Source organism: Cyprinodon tularosa, unplaced genomic scaffold (assembly GCF_016077235.1).
Source record: "Cyprinodon tularosa strain WSP-4 unplaced genomic scaffold, ASM1607723v1 ctg527, whole genome shotgun sequence".
NCBI classification, from domain to species: Eukaryota; Metazoa; Chordata; class Actinopteri; order Cyprinodontiformes; family Cyprinodontidae; genus Cyprinodon; species Cyprinodon tularosa.
Genome location: NW_024039260.1, coordinates 300,906 through 309,587, shown reverse-complemented (window position 1 = coordinate 309,587; position 8,682 = coordinate 300,906). Strand labels below are relative to the sequence as shown.

The window sequence follows — 8,682 nt, the reverse complement described above, 5'->3', positions numbered from 1 at the left end:
AATTGCTTAGACTTTTTTTCATAACCTTCTGTCCCCTTCTCACCCTCTCAAGTACTTTCGGAACAACCTTCGGCTTCCTTTTTTCATTTTCATAACCGTCTTTTTTATCTTCTATCTCCCCATCACTACAAGGTGGAAAGACCAAAAACAAGTACAATAGATACAGGGTAATATTAACCTGCCCTTTGCCCAATATGCAAATACAGAAACTACCTGATGTTAGTTGGGTTATATCCATGATGGTTCAGGAGGACATATGCATTGTGAGGTACCAGCTGTCTTACTGTAAATCAGGTCTAATCTGTTGGTTTTTCACTGTACAATCCCATGCATGCAGAGCAACTCTTTTTTTTGCAAGGCACTCATAAGATTTCTACTTCCTTTATTGTAATAAATCAGATAATAAAAAAATCGTTATGCTTCTGTCCCAATCCGATACTGATACACAGACTGAGCTTATTGGCTGATATCTGATACAATCCAATACTACTGTTGAATTAATTAACCATGTACTTTTTCATATGAGTAAAGGCATTATGCTTGACATAAACAGTGTTAAAAAGGTAACAGATTTACACAGATATGAGTTGCTGTGTGTTCTGTACACAATTAGGTATTGACAGGATCGAATGGCTGGACAGGCCTCATTCATCTGACATCGGATTCAGCTAATTAGCCAATATAATGTACAGTAGGAGCCGATATCCAATTCGCATATCGGATCAGTGCAGCTCTTTCATTTATACTAGGAATGAAAATGATAACATTACAATCCACTTTTATATTTGAACTTTTCGAGCCCTCTGGAATTTTATGATTGAATGTTTATTTCACAGGACAGCCTTTTTTTTTCTTGATTAGTGTCAGGAACTCAGAGGTTTGGACCCAGAATTCAGACAAGGCAGACAGTGAGACTTTAAAGGAGTTTATTGAACAAGCTGTGTGCGGCTGCTCATCAGCTGGCGCGGGTTCACTGGATACGCTGGCAAAGTTCAGTCTGAGTTCAGAAGGAGGAGTGAAGTCCGGAGGAGCTGAGTTCGGCAGCGGGAAACTGAGCCTGAACCAGAGATCCAGAAGGGAAGAGGAGCAGTGACCAGCAGCAGCCAGAGCACACAGAGAAAGCGAGGGATCCAGGAGGGATAAGCCAAGCCGTGGTCAGAAGGTCGGCAACAGGTAGAATCCAGAGAAACAGAACAGGCAAAACAGAGCAGAGTAGAAATCTCAGAAGTCCGGGGGGAGGAAACAGGTCAATATCAGGCAGAACAAACACTTACAGAGAAACGCTACAACTAGACACGCTGGAAGCTTGAATAATCTGGCAACATGGGCTGGGAACTGGTGGCATAAATAGGAGAAGAAACAGGTGGATCTGATAAGAGATAAATAGGATGGGGAGGAGCAAAGCAGATAAAAAGAAAAAGAGTAAAACCCAGCCTATGATGCCAAGATCATGACAGTTAGCTTTTTCTTGCCTTTTTTATATCCCAAGAAGTGAATAAAATCATCTACAGTAAACACTCAGCACTGCCAAAAACATTTCCTCAACTTTCAAAATTATTTAATTTACAGATGTTTTAGGTTCTAGGTACCATTAAGTACAATGCAAATGGTCGGACAGAGTGGTGTTATGCTACATCACAGCCCAGTTCTAAATCAGGCCTTTGTCTGCTATGTCGATGAAAAAAAAAACTTTTGGACAATTTAATCTCCAGAGTTTAAAGTAAAGGTTTTGGGTTATATCCTGTACACTTGTCAAAACAACGTTTACAAACACATTGATGATTAAAGTTTGTATGAAAAAAATTTCTGGCCTGCAAGAAATCCGGACCTCAACTCCCGGTTGTTGTTTTTTCTTTAACCCAGTTTACACGAATTGCTGGTAACTTGTGTGTCTTCTGTTTTCATCACTCTGAAAGACCAAAGACACGTAGGGGAATTATGTAGGAAACTGCACTACACCACAAGTCCAGTGGGTGGCAGTAATAAGAAACCAGATACATCACAGCTGTTCCTTCCTTTTCTTCAACATAATGGCCGTTTCTAAATGCACAAGAACGTGAGTATGGACTCATGTCCTCACCAAGTATGTTCTTGAGAAGAACACAGGAAAGTGTGGACTTGGGGAGAACGGGAGCATGCAGCATAAATATGGGTAAATTGAAAAAAGCTCACAAGCTCGGCTTGTCTGGAGCTGCATTTCATCTCCTATTATTAATAGTCTCCAGATAATAATAAATTCTTACCTTTTTCATTACTGGGGGAATAATAATTAACGCAGTCAGATAAACACAAATCAAATTAACATTTTGCCAAATAAAACAAAAATTTGATATCACAGCCACAATGGCTATGCCAAGAAAGGGCTGCTGCTGACGGGGAGCTGCTGCTGCCGCAGTGCATGCTGGGACATACTTGTCCGAGAACGGACAAGTCTACCCTAATGCATACTCGGTAAAGAGGGAGGGGCGAGAACAACATCCGGGGACTTTGTCCATTCTGTCTTGTGTTCTTTGAATTGGAACAGGAGTAGGGCTGAGGCTGATGATATTTCACAGGCACCAGAATGCACAAGTACACATATTGACAAACAGTCCATGTCTTTCAGCAAGCATCCATGACTGTGTGAGAGTGTGTCTATGCAGTTGTAAAAATGGGGACTGAACTATTGGTCCACTTTTTTATTTAATTAAATTATTAAGGACTTTCAATCTCTGGAGCCATAGTCCATTTTGCTAGCAACAGAACTGCATGGGTCAGGTTTAGCAAATTTGGGGCCCTAGGCGAAGACAGGCATGGGGCCCTCTGAATTGAGAGGACAACGTATAAAACAGACGCATAATACAGATACAGATGATACATGGCTATTTATCTAAATTACCTAATAATTTCTGATCATTTGTATCAAATACAAACGGAATTTTAATCTTAATTTTAAAATGTCTCCTCTTCAATAACAAGTGAAGTTAGACACTGTCGTCAAACAGTGTCTAACTTCACTTGTTAATATGATAAAGCAGTCCGGAGCGTCCAAGACTAGGCTACACATAATACAAATTAGCCAGTGAGCTTTCTCAGTCTGGGTCACTGCGGCGAGCCACTTTTAGATACAGCAGGCAAACCTGTGGCAAGCCGGGTGATGGGAAAGAAGGAGAAGACGATGAGAGAAAGAGAGCAGAGAAAGTGTGGACTGTTGGAAGAACTGCGGTGAACTGGTGAAAGAAAAGTTAAACAGTGTTCTCAAAAATGAGCCTGCACATTTTTGAGTATGTTTGGGTCAACCTACTGCTATGAAGCAGGATTCTCCACCATGAACAGAATCAAAAATAAATATGGATCCAGGCTCAAAATGAGTATCTTAATATGTGCTTGAGAATGGCTTTGTCTCCATTCAAACCCAGTTTAAAGCCTTGCAGGGCAGCCTAAAACCCACTGCTCTCATTTAGCCATAAAAAAGGAAGTTCCACACATTTAAAAAGTCAATGCACTAGATGTTTATCTCCACCCATCCGATGGACACTCCCAACAGGTGTCAAAGTTATACCTGCGTACCACTAGGGTAGCTACTTTTCAACTTTCTTGCCCCTTTTTTGATCTTCTCGTCGCTTTGCACCGTCTGTTTTCAAATGGTTTGCTGCCTTCATGTGTGTAGCACCTTTCTACACACATGCAGCAAATGGATTGATCCAATGTAGTGGACACTAAAGGGGGGGCCTTGACACACACTTAATATTATAAGCATTCTGATGGAATTTTAGCAAAAGGAATTTTATCAAAAACATAATAAATGTGCACAAATAAGTAATAGCTGTATTAACCATACATGTAAAAGGAGGTTTATGAGCACCCACTACCTGGGGCCATAGGCAACTTCCAAGTTTTGCCGAATGGTAAATCAGCCTTTGCTGGTAAGCTTCTAATAACACCTGGTAACTGAGCAAATTGTCAGTTCTAATAATTTAACTTAAGACCAATACCTGGTTTTATCCTTTATTAGAAGGACATCTTCCAGTTCCAGTTAATAATACAGGTATATAAACTAAGTGCTGGTCAATTGCAAAACAAATATTTCAAACGGCCTGTTTTGAAGCAATTTGGTCCTGAAGGTAGTGATTGCAGCACTTTCATGTGGGCGGGTCTAAGAATACCCGCAAAAGAGAAAGAAGCAGGGATGGGACAGTTACTTGGTCTACAATGCACCATGGAGGGCAGGATGACATGCCACTGTAGGAATGTCTTGGAAAGTTTGTAAGATGGGTAGAGTTGTAGTCTTTGGAGAGTCCTCAGCAAAAGCCAAACTGTGCACTCCAGTGATTATGCTAAATATTAGCGTTGCATCGATGTCATTTTTTAGCTCCGATACTGAAACCTGGCTGTGCAGTATCGGCCGATACCGATACCATCTGTTTGAAATGGATGTGTGTGTGTGTATATATGAGGAACTGCATACTACTTGGATGTAAAATAATTGCCATCATGGCTTTGTCAAGCTACTGCCTACCTTTGTGAAGCAGGAAAAAGTCTAATACCAAGTGAGCCCAGTAGAACTTTTTATGGCCTACCTGGAATGGGTGACAAGGGTTGAATAAACTTTTGGCTCTCAAAATGGTATCGGTGCCCTTTTTGTTGGTACTCACCGATACCGATACCACCATTTTAGTGCTGGATCGAGGCCCCGCCCGATACTGGTATCGGTGCAATACTACTAAATACCAGCAAGGACAAGGTTTTCAATGTCCATAATTAATATCATGGTTTTTGGCAAATCACCAAAAACACACACCGTTAAATGTAGCCTGCCTGAATTATATCCCAGTTTAATTTCTTGCTGGGGGTCAAGGTTTGTCAGGATTCAGCCATTCTTTCTGGGCAAAGTGAGACAGTTCTGAGCTTGGAAAGAACAGACATCTCTGATAACACTGAAGGCTATTGGCAATAAAGCAATATCCTGATAAATCAAACATATTTAAGTTAGCAGTTTTCTCATTAAAAAATAATTTACATTTTTTTTGTCACAAGAAGTGTATTATATTAAACTTTCACACTTTTGGCCGTTATACTTTGCCTTTAATTTGACAATCCACCTCATAGATACACTGTTATGCTGCAGGTCTGGTGTCTGTGTCTCTCTCTTCTCTGCAGGGTGTGATGGGCAGGTGCAGCTCATCTCGGTTAATTTTGGAGCCTACTTAAGGAGCTGGGACCAGGAGGAGGGCGTCAGTTCTTTCTCGCTACCAGCGTGGTATATGACCGACCAGCTTCCTAGATTTGTGTTCAAACCTGATCTAATCCTGTGTCTCTGTTTTTCCCTCCTAGCCACCAACCCAGCCAGTTTGCCGCAGCCCTCCTCCAGGAGCCCACCTGCCTGTCCACCCTCCTACAAACCATCACCTGAGGAGTGCAGAGTCAGTTGCCCCTGGACCCTGGACACATCCTTCCTAGCTCAAGACAACCTCAAGCCCCGTGAGTTCAGCATCCTCCGCCTTCCCTCCACCTCAGACCAGTTGTTCACCATCACCCATCTTTTTCCTAGGCTGTACCAGGAAGATCCTGCCAGACTCCATTTTCTGTTCCCTGTTTCAATAAACATTTTCTTAAACTGATCTAACTGTCTCCGTGGTTGCCCTGATTCAGAGTCGTTCTTCTCACATCATGACAGAAAGAACTGACCATTCTGACTCTGGGGAGCAACTACGGAGCGCGGTTTCACACCAAGGTCTATTGTTAGGACAGCATGAGATCCTTTTACAATCCATGAATCAGCAACAGACGCAATTAATCCAGGCGATGAGTGTACTAACCCATGAGTTCCAAGATCTTAGAGGCCAACTAAATATGGTTCAGCCTACCTCCGCTCCCCCGCCTGTAGTCCAGCCGCCCGCTGATCCTGTTGCTCCCGTGTCGCTGACAGTTCCCTGCGTCGGGGTGTCCGCTCCCACTCCTGAGCCTTTTTCGGGTGATTTAAATAAATCCAGGGGTTTCTTGTTGCAGTGCTCCTTGGTTTTCTGTCGCTCTCCTCAGTCGTTTCCTGATGACGCGGGGAGGATTTCATATATTGTGGGTCTCCTTCGCGATAGAGCCCTGAGTTGGGCGGAATCATTTATCGATGAGACCAGCATACTTGACCTTAGTTACGCTGACTTCCTCACCCAGTTCAAAAGAACCTTTTCCTCCTCGTTAAGTGAGGAGGAGGCAGCGAAGAGGCTGTGGGCGTTGAAACAGGGAAGTCGATCGGTGGCCGATTACGCGGTTGATTTCCGAACCCTGGCTGCGCCGTCGGGTTGGAATGCTCTCGCTCTTAAAGCGGCGTTTCTAAATGGTCTTTCTGAGAGACTTAAAGACGAACTCGCAAGTCGGGACAAGCCCCAAAGCCTGGAGGATGTAATCGAACTAGCGGTACGGGTAGACGATCGGCTCCGGGAGAGAGCTCGAGAGAGGCGGAGTCAGGCTCCACCTCAGGTGCTGCAGCTCGCAGCTCCTGCTGAGATTACGTCATCTAGACCTCGTCCAGTTCCCTCAGCATGCCAATCAGCAGAAGAACCGATGCAACTAGGAAACACCAAACTAACTCCTGAGGAGAGGGACAGACGTATGAGAGCTAAACAGTGCCTTTACTGCGGTGCTTACGGGCACTTCCGGTTAACCTGCCCTGTTCGCCCAAAAGATTTTGCCCGCCAGTAGTCCAGGGGATCCTGGCGGGCGCCTGTTCAGAAAACCCCCCTCTTCAGTTAACTTTACAATCTGTGATTTGCTTCCAGGAATCAGAACATCCAGTTGCTGCCCTTGTTGATTCAGGTTCTGAGCAGAGCCTAATTGACCCAGCTTTAGTTAAGAAATTGCACATTCCAGTTCGTTTACTAACCTCCCCTATCTCAGTTGCAGCACTGGATGGCAGCCCCTTAGCCACTATTACTCATCAGACTATTCCCCTAAAATTTATTGTTTCTGGCAATCATCATGAAAACATTTCTTTTTTTATTTTTCCCACCAGATTTTCACCTGTAGTTTTAGGTTACCCTTGGCTGACCGCTCATGATCCGCACATAAATTGGAAGGAGTCTCGGGTTGAGACATGGAGTTCCAGTTGCCTGGCTTCATGCCTCCACTCTGCTCTTCCTCGTTCCTCTGTTGATCCTGTCTCCTCCGAGGTTCCCCCTGATCTGTCTCTTGTTCCTTCCGAGTACCTAGACCTCCAGCGTGTTTTTAGCAAAGACTTAGCCTTGAGTCTCCCGCCTCATCGTCCCTACGATTGCCCCATTGACCTCCTTCCTGGGGCTCCCCTGCCGTCTGCTCGTCTTTATAAGTTGTCCCGTTCTGAACAGGATGCCATGGAAAAATACGTTGCAGAATCACTCAAAGCGGGTATAATACGCCCTTCATCCTCCCCGGTTGGGGCAGGATCTTTCTTTGTTGCTAAAAAGGATAAGTCACTACGTCCCTGTATAGATTATCGGGGCCTCAACCAGATAACAGTTAAGAACAAATATTCGTTACCCCTGTTGGCCTCAGCTTTTGAGACAGTTAGGGGCGCCACTGTCTTCACCAAACTCGACCTTCGCAATGCCTACCATCTGGTCCGTATCCGTGAGGGGGATGAGTGGAAGACAGCCTTTAAGACTCCACTCGGCCACTTTGAGTACCTGGTCATGCCGTTCGGCCTTACCAATGCCCCAGCCATATTCCAAGCCCTTATTAATGATGTTCTCAGAGACTTCATCAACCACTTTGTTTTTGTTTATCTTGATGACATCCTTATTTTCTCTAAAGAACTCAGCCAACACCAGCAGCATGTTCGCCAGGTCCTCCAAAGACTCATGGAGAACCGCCTGTTTGTCAAGGCTGAGAAATGCGAGTTCCACCGAAAGTCCATCAGTTTCCTTGGTTTCATCTTCGAGGGTGGACAGGTGAAGACCGACCCAGCTAAGATCAAGGCTGTGGAGGACTGGCCTACACCTAGGTCCCGGAAGGACATCCAACGCTTCCTGGGGTTTGCTAACTTTTACCGTGTCTTTATTAAGAACTTCAGTGTTATTGCCTCACCCCTTTCTGCACTCACCTCCACCAAACAGACTTTTTCCTGGACACCTGCTGCAGAAAAGGCCTTCCAATTCCTCAAGGGGAGGTTCTCTCAGGCCCCTATCCTCACATATCCCGACCCAAAGGCTCAGTTCACTCTGGAGGTTGACGCCTCGGACTCCGGAGCTGGGGCCGTTTTGTCACAAATGTCTACCTCTGATGGAAAGCTTCACCCTTGTGCCTTTTTTTCTAGGCGTTTTTCCCCTGCTGAGAGAAACTATGATGTGGGAGACCGTGAACTTCTAGCTATAAAGCTGGCTCTGGAGGAGTGGCGTCACTGGCTGGAGGGAACAGAGTTACCCATCATAATCTGGACAGATCATAAGAATCTTTCATACATCCAATCCGCAAAACGACTCAACCCCCGCCAAAGCCGCTGGGCATTGTTCTTCTCACGCTTCCATTTCACTATTACCTACCGCCCAGGTTCCAAGAACGTCAAGCCTGACGCACTATCCCGACAGTTCTCCACCACCTCAAAGTCCATGGATCCTGAACCCATCATTCCCACGTCCTGTGTCGTTGGTGCCCTCACCTGGGAACTGGAGAGAAGGGTCAGACGGGCACAGGAGATCGAGCCAGACCCTGGAGGTGGTCCTCCCCGACGAT

At 44.9% G+C, this 8,682-nt stretch overlaps 1 long non-coding RNA gene across 1 annotated transcript; it reads left to right on the top strand.

Annotated features, from left to right (window-relative positions):
- The first annotated feature begins 5,143 nt into the window (after positions 1 to 5,143).
- On the top strand, positions 5,144 to 5,567 carry LOC119795931. The gene is made up of 3 exons (XR_005282395.1): positions 5,144 to 5,239; positions 5,314 to 5,460; positions 5,531 to 5,567. It is a non-coding gene; the product is annotated as an uncharacterized LOC119795931 (long non-coding RNA).
- The last annotated feature ends 3,115 nt before the right edge of the window (positions 5,568 to 8,682 follow it).